The following is an 8,163-nucleotide window of genomic DNA, read 5'->3' as shown; positions in this document are numbered from 1 at the left end:
GTTGTCATTTTTACAAAGAGAACGCTTTTGCAACGCTTAAAAAATATTATCGTTTTTTTCAAAGACAATGCTTAAAAAGCATTTGTCTTTCTTGAGGACCTCAATGTTAGTTGATGGTTTGACAATAATTTAAAACCGTTGTCGTTAATTACTTTTTACAATAATTTAAAATCAATGACCACATTAGTTGTAAAAAAAATTAACTGTACATATCTAAATTTAAAATTTACAATAGCTTAAGATTTATAAATTAATTGTACAATATGAATTTCAGTCACTATACACAAAATTAACTTTTACAAATCATAAATCAACTTTTTTCATGATGTACAAAATATCTTATCCGCATTAGCAAGGTGATCACGAAAGAAAGTCAATTTCTTCTTGCATCTCTCTCGTCCCTCCGAAAAAGACATATATATCAGCTAAGATTTACCTTCCTTTAACTTGACTAAGAACTGCCTAGGCCTTTGCACCATATCCACTATCAGCAGCATCCTAAAAAAATAGAATATATGAGAATTTAAAGAAATGTGACAATAGTAATACTCCTTCAAAAATCAATATCTGGAGTAAAATTAGATGTTTTTTTATTCTCTAAAATCTGCACACCAACTATCTAAGACTCTAGAATATTTTTAAGACAATAAATATAGCAAGAAATCTAATACGAGATTAGATATACGACTAAAAGAACCTAGAATACAATCAAATACTCAAATAATCAAAGAAGTTATTGATAGTATTTAACATTTGCAAAGGTATTTTGTATTAGATACATGAAGTTATTGATGAAGCTAAGGGTGAAGAAATTTAAAGGAAAATAAATACAATCTTACCCACGGATGCGTGCTTTAAGATCATCATCTGAAAGCTTTGTCCTGGCATTAACCAAATATGTGTACATTATTCTCATGTAGGGATCCCTGTATATCCACACAATACAAATACATTAGTCAAAGTACTTGCATCTATAACTTTACTTAATTAATCAGAGTAATCAAATAAATTTCACATATCAAAGCAAAAATAAGGTTAACAATATTACAAATGGATTGCAAATCCTAGTAAATTGCCTTTGATTAGTCAAACTCTTCAAATTTCATAACATGTAAGCTTAAATTATGAAGGAAATCCAAAAAATAATGCAGGTTAAACCAAAACACAGAAAATAGCTTACCAACTTTACAAACTAATACATGCTCCTAAAACAAATAATAACTAAATGAAACCATGCTAAGGACGGAGTGATCCAAGTATGTTTTTCATTTCAAAATTATACCTTTAAGACCAAAGTCTAAAATCTCGTTTCTTAAATGGAGTTTCAGTCACCAACTAGAAAGAGACTGTTAAGTATTGTGTCGGAGTGCCAACACATTACATCAATGGGAAATTGGAGGTGGAGGGAATTTCTCTTCAAACATTGAAGCTATCAAAAATAAAAGCAAAAGCAATGAATTGAAATCAAAACTAAACATAATACATGGAAAGCAATGCATGAAATAAAAAAACTACCCTAACTAACTATAATCGCGAAGAATGAAAGAGAACATAAAGCAAGTATTTAATGAAACTAAGCATTCAACAAAACCTAATCTAACCTAATTGCATTCAAATGAAGAACACAAACTTAAACATTCAACCGAAATAAGCATTGCAAGAAATTAAACTAACTCAATGTATCAAATAAAACCTAACTACTGGAAGAAATATTTCATCGAACAACTTGTGAGCATGAGTTGAATTAACCCAAGTGCATGCAACCTTAATGTGGGAAATCAAGTTTACTACAAACATTCAATATCAACCATCAACAATCAACAATCAACAATCAACAATCAACAATCAACAATCAACAATCAACAAACAAATAGATGAATTCGAACAAAACACGTCAATAGAGGGCAGCTGTCTGAATGAGGAAGGGACTGATCAGAGCCGCTGCGAAGGAGATGAAGGGCTGATCCATGGGAATGGTAGCTGTGGCTGATCAGAGAGGGTGAATGGCTGATCTACATGCTGTTGGAGTTGTGGAACGGTGCTGTGTTCACATCCGAGGGAAACCCCAAGGATCAGAGAATGGTAGCTGGTGTTGGAATCACCGGAGGGGAAGTTGTTGGCTAGTGCGGAGGAGAAACTCCTTCCCCGCTTCTGCCGATGGAGGGAAGATGGTGGCCGGATCTTGCTGCGGATGAGGTAGGGACAAATCACAATACCATAGTGCTGATTTTGAAAAATCAAAACTTGTGTGATGCTCTTGTCCAAAGATCATAACCAATATGTTAGAGAAATCACAACATAGTGGCGATGGTTTTGAAATATCGTGACCATTATGATGTTGATTTTTAAAGATCAACACCATTTGTAGAATAAATCAAAAACCAACAAACCATTGTGTTGTGATTTCTCCAGTGGTGTTATATTTATAAAATAGCACCATAATAATCATGATCCTTCATAATAAGCATCATTGGGTTGTAATTTCTATAACACATTGGTTTTGATCTTTTGAACAACAACATCACATAGGTTCTCATCTTTCAAAACCAATATCATTATGTTGTGATTTGTCCAATACATTAGTGTTGATTTAAAAAAAATAGTATTACAATGGTCTTGATCCTTAGAAACTAGTACTACTGTGTTATGATTTCTCCAACAAGGTGATGCTGATATTTATAAAACAACATTATAATAGTCCTGATCTTTCAAAATTTACACCACTGGTTGTAATTTCTTCAACACAATGGTGTGATTTTTATAAAATAACACCATTGTAATTCCGATCTTTCAAAACCAACATCCATAACTTCATGGAGGAGACTCAGAACTAGGGTTCAACATCATCTATATTTTTTCTACACTCCCATCTTACACTCCATGTCTAGGTTTAAGAATTCTAAATGTTCTAAGTTCATCAATGAGTTTCAGCCGAAACTCATTGATAGTTTTAGCCAGCTCTAATGGGACTCAATCCAAGTCCCGTAGATTGCTACAGTGTTCCTCAGAGCCATCATGCTCTAAAGTCTCATATTCAAGGCTTTCCTAGCCATGCATAGTCTATTTTTTAGTTGGCGTGCCAATTGACACAAACCTATAACTGTATGTAAGTACTAGGGTTGCACATCATATCTACACTCTCTATGATCTCCTCTTATACTCCATGTCCAGATTTTAGAATTTCAAAGTATCTAGGTCCATCAATAAATTTCGAACAAAATCTACTGATGGCCTTACCCAACTCTGATGGGACTCAATCCAAGTCCTATAGATTTCTACAGTGTTCCTTAGTCTCAGTGTCCTCTAAAGTCTTAAATTCAAAGTCTTCTTAGCCATGAAATTTAGTTGGCATGTCAATTGGAATTGATGTATGCCATGATCATACTGTTGGATTGATATGCATGCGAGAGGGGGGGGGGGGTGAATCACGTGATTTTCAAAACCTCATCTTTTCTTTTTTAAATTTAAAGTACGCATTTGGTTTACTTGGTTTGGAGCTTTCGGCAACTTCTACTCCAAGACCCAGGTCCTGCGGACCTATTGATGGGTAATCCACTAAACGTCTCTTCCGGTACCTCCGGAAGAGGAAATCAAATACAAGAATAGGGATAGTGTAACAACCTACACTTCCCTTTTAAAGCAGTAGAATTAAGAGTACAACACTAATAAAAAGTTTACCAACAAATTGGAGAGATTGGTGTGTTGTTGTCGGTCTGTCGGAGAAGATTCGGATGTCCCGGAAGCGTAGCAGGTAGACAGACTTTCTAGAGTAGCAGCAAGAAGCAGGAGCAGTCGGAGACCCAATCGAATGCGTAGTAGCTCGTATGTGTGTTCTATATTGAAACCTAGTCAAAATTTCATCCTGTGGAAGGTGCTTTCCATAGCTATGGAAGACGTCTTCTATGAATAGTACAAAGATGCCTTCACTGCTTGAAGGCACCTTCGGATACTGTTCATCCGAAAGCAAATTTGCTCTTTTTTTCTACAAAATAACGTTAGTCCAAATAACCTGCATAACAAGTATTAGGATACTAATAATAAAAAATAAATAGTAATTAGTTCCTGTCCTGCCAGGACTAGGAATTAGTCAGGGTCTCAGTTTAGGGATTCTAAATGGACCTAAACTGGACTGACGTCTATTGTCTCCTCAACCGGGATGCGTCCTCACTTAGTCACTCTCCTCTAGTGACTTACCTTTACTTACCACTTTGCAAGATATTTGGTCAGCTCGTCGACTTGTTTGGACTTTATGCCAGCTATCTGGTCGGCCCGTTGACCTTGCTGGACTTCTCGCCAGATATTCGGTCAGCCCGTTGGCCTATCTAGACTTTGTACCAGCTATCCGGTCGACTCGTTGACCTAGACAAATTTTCTGCTAGATATCCGATTAGCCCATCCACCTATCAGGATTTCTCTTGCACACTTAATCAAGTGGTTAGATCACAACAAAACTTAACTTAACTTACTTGTCATTCATCAAAACTTGAGTTAAACCGTTAGTGCAAATTGCACCAACAATTTCTCCCTTTTTGATGCAATAACAACCTGGGTTAAGTTAGAAAAAAATATGCAAAAAATAAGCATAAGAAATATGAGTAATTTAGCTTTGTTGTTTTGATTATTTGTGGGGTTTAAGTTATTTTTCTTTTGTTTGATAGCTTTTGCTAACTTAATCCCCCTCACTTTTGCTAACTTAACCCCCCTAATCCTCCCCCTTTGACATTGATCAAAAGGACATGAGTTAATAAGTAAGACAGTGAAGCAAAAACTTGTTCAAACAAAAATAGTGAAATTTTGACAACAAAAACATGATTCAGAGTTATGGGGGAGTAATTAACTCGAAAAATGAAGTTTTGTAAAACACTTGTAATTCTTTAAACTTGAAAAACTAACTTTAAAGTTTAAATAGCTAATAAGAAACTTCAAAGAAATAAGTTTTGCAAGAAAATTTTTTAGCGATCAACCTTTTTCAAGATTAAAGTTTTTAAAAGACTAATTTTTGCAAAAATGAAACCTTTTCAAAAATTTTCAAGGAGACTTTTTCAAGTTTGTTTAAAAGTAGTTTAAAAAAATTAAAGTAGTCCTTTTTAAAAATAATTAGAATTTTAAAAAACATGTGATATTTCAAAATGTGTTAAGAATAATTTTTAAAATGAACATTTTCAAAATAGATTTTTGAAAAGTATAGGTGTGTTTTCGAAAAACATCTTTTAGAAATATTTTGAAAAAGTGTTTTTGAAAAATATAAGTATGTTTAAAATATCTATTCAAAGTAAATGAAAAAAAAAAATTTGAGAGTCATTTTTAAATATCCTCCCCTTGAATCAGACATTATTTCAAAAGCATTTTTAAAAAACATCTTTTAGAAATATTTTGAAAAAGTATTTTTGAAAAATATAAGTATGTTTAAATTATCTATTCAAATTAAATGAAAAAAAATTTGAGAGTCATTTTTAAATATCCTCCCTTTGAATCTGACATTATTTCAAAATAATCTAATTAACTATAAATTATCCTTAACTGTCTAACTATTAGTTACTAACTAACTATCAGAAGATAGCAGTGTTCATTTGGTTAGTCAGGTTAAGTCTTTTTATCTAGTTAGTGTTTGACTAAACTGGATTACTTAACCTGATCACTATAAATTTGGTATTTAACTCCCAGACTTATGTTGATGTACTTATATAATCATCTTAAGTCTAGGAAATCTGCCTATGCATCTCACCCCTTTCTAAGTTTGGTAATACACAAATAAGGTAGTCCTAATGTGTTGGTGAGATGCTCAAGTCTTAAATATATAGGGACATGCTTTCTATGAATTTGATCTAGACTAAGGCTAAAATTGATTTTGAAAATTCTAAAAGTAAGGGAATTTTGAGAAAAATGTTAGAAATTTTACCTTAGAATTTACAAATTATTTGAAGAATAATTTTGAAAATAGTGGTCCTAGTCTATTAAACACACTCCTAATTTAACAAATAGACTAAAAGAGAAAAAACTGACTAAAGATAGTGAGTATAAAATACATAATAGTGTATGTAACATGATCAGGTTTGATCATCGTCAGCAGGTGGTGGTGGTAGGGGTCACTCAGGTGCTCGTAGAGCCTAAAGAATCTGCTTAAATCCGGTGGTTATGTCATCTCAGAGAGAAGTAAATCTAGTGGTCATCTCCCCCCGGAGTGTGTTGAATCCATTCGAGACTAACTGCCGAAGCTGTGCGGAGGACTCATCAAGTCGAGCGAGTTGATCCTCGATGGATAGAGAAGTCGAGGGCTGGGTCGGAGTCGGAGGATATCAAAATAGCTCCTCAGCCGTAAACTCTGGCCATTCCTCCCCCTCGGCTGAAAAAATGGGTGGAAGATCATCCTTGGCTAGTATGGTTGGCTGCGACCCACCTCTCCAGGCTAGAACCCCCTGAGCAGTGATGTCTATATGCACTAAAGCTAGCTAACGCTGACCAAACTCGTCATATGTACTAAGGGAGCTAGACGTACCCTGGGTCATATCTACTCCTATGGTCGAAAATATGTATATCAAGATGTGATAATAGGGCATATGAACCTGACGCCTAGTGACGAGACTAGATGCATGTATAACATTATAAAACATTTGTAATGCAATGTCAATGTCTATACGCTGACAAAGAGCATACAAAAAGAAAGAGTGGGAGGGTCGCATCATCGCAACGTCATGAGATGTGATCGGTAAAATGCATGTGGTTAGGACTTGATATAGGATATAGTCTTGGACCCTAAGGGAGAGTGACCTAAAGTCAGTCATTGTAAGTAGTCTCTCCTCCCCAAAAAAATACATATAAATAGTATCTAATGTAATATGGGAGTAGAGCTCGCCAAATGACAGATGCCTACCAGGGTAACACAAAAATGTGCATGCAGATCTCCTAAGTCCTAAGCTATCATATAATAAGGTGGGGGAAAAGTGAAAATCCTTTCCACCAACTCTAGTGGAGTAGGTCAGATCATCTATCTTTTCTAAGTTGTTATAGAACTAAGCACACAAATCTAGAGTTACTACATGACTACAATAAACCAATTTATATAACTGTTTGTGCTCAATAATATGTGTGAAAGGGGCGCAATACTAAGTAAAAAAAGGTTCTACTTAAGTACCTAGATTTCAGGGCAACATATGTATGATGTAAAAAAGATAACCTAAGTTGCTCAGTAGGAAATATGGTATCAGTAGATGGAGCATTGCTAGGCCTAGGGGCAACATGTCGTCTTTTCCTAATTTTATACAAGCATATAAGCACAAATTGACAAAGAAAACACATAATAACTAAGGATTGACAAGACAAACTAAGTTGAGGTATACCTAGGAGGCATTTTGAGATTTTGGGAAGAAGAATCGCTGGAGAAGGTGGCTGGAAGGTGCCTTATCACATCTGGAATCATGAACAGAGCACTGCTCTGTTCGTTGGAAGAAGATGGATCGAAGGTGCCTTCAACCTGAAGGCGCCTTCTATGCCTTATGGAAGGCACATTCAACCGACTGAAGACACCTTCAGTCGATTTGGGCGGGAATATTCCCACCCTCCCGAGGGCGCCCCTTATTTATTATTATTATTTTTAAAAATAATTTTTAAAGTAAAATAATTTTTAAAATCAATATTTTTTTAATAATTTTTAAAGTAAAATAATTTTTAAAGTAATTTTTAAGGATTTTATAAAATCATTTTTAAATTAAAATAATTTTATTTTTTTAAAAATAATTTTAAAGTAAAGTGATTTTTTAAAGTAATTTCAATTTTGATTTAGATTGATATTGGTATTTGTTTTGATGTAATAAAATTTAATTTTGATCCTTATTTATCTCACCCGATCTATGTTTTCTATCAAGGAATCCTATAATTTTGTGAGATGAGATAAGTTCAATTTCAAGGTTTGGTTTAACTTTTATGTTAAATTTAAGTTTAGCTTTGAATTCACCAAATAGATATTTTTTGGATAAACTTATGGGCTATGGTGAGTCACCTGGACATCATTAGAGTAACCATGCCTTCGAGGTTTTTCAAATAGTCCTATTCATTGAACTTAGTATAAAACCTTGGTCTAACTAGTTAGAATATGTAAGGGGTAGCTTTAGTTAGTTCCACTAAGCCGAATGCACCAGGTCGAAGCCATATCTTCATAGACATGCA

At 34.3% G+C, this 8,163-nt stretch overlaps 1 long non-coding RNA gene across 1 annotated transcript; it reads right to left on the bottom strand.

The window, feature by feature from the left end:
* Nucleotides 1-225: 225 nt before the first annotated feature.
* Nucleotides 226-2,542, bottom strand: LOC121972491. Its single transcript, XR_006109345.1, has 2 exons — nt 840-2,542; nt 226-498 (listed from the first exon to the last, which is right to left on the bottom strand). It is a non-coding gene; the product is annotated as an uncharacterized LOC121972491 (long non-coding RNA).
* Nucleotides 2,543-8,163: the final 5,621 nt, after the last annotated feature.

The sequence above is a fragment of the Zingiber officinale genome, chromosome 1B (genome assembly GCF_018446385.1).
Source record: "Zingiber officinale cultivar Zhangliang chromosome 1B, Zo_v1.1, whole genome shotgun sequence".
Taxonomy (NCBI): domain Eukaryota; kingdom Viridiplantae; phylum Streptophyta; class Magnoliopsida; order Zingiberales; family Zingiberaceae; genus Zingiber; species Zingiber officinale.
Note: the sequence above shows the minus strand (reverse complement) of the source record. Positions and strands in the feature narration are given on the sequence as shown.